This window comes from Arachis ipaensis, chromosome B01 (genome assembly GCF_000816755.2).
Source record: "Arachis ipaensis cultivar K30076 chromosome B01, Araip1.1, whole genome shotgun sequence".
In the NCBI taxonomy this organism is placed as follows: domain Eukaryota; kingdom Viridiplantae; phylum Streptophyta; class Magnoliopsida; order Fabales; family Fabaceae; genus Arachis; species Arachis ipaensis.
Window position 1 is genome coordinate 4,174,574 of NC_029785.2, and position 371 is coordinate 4,174,944.

Genomic DNA, 371 nt, shown 5'->3' on the forward strand with positions numbered 1-371 from the left:
ACCATCCATCTCAGCCATCCGGCTCACGGTTCAATCCAGAACCAGCCAATTTATCAATAAATACAGCCCTTCGGCTTAAGTTCATAATTCATAATCAGCCATACGGCTCACAACTCATTTGGCAATCAGCCATAGTTCAATAGCATACACGGCCATTCCGGCTCACAACAAAGCAACACTTCCACCATTCAACATCATCAAATTCATAAACCGGCATTTAAGCCATAAATCACTTTTCTCAAGCCATTTCACTTTGAAATCAAATTTCAACTCTTTTTAGCCTTGGCTTTAAAGATCTCATTTCTCAAATCATCTCAGGCTCATAAGCCAAATTTACTCAAAGTGAGTTCCCTTTTTAAAACAAAGCCACT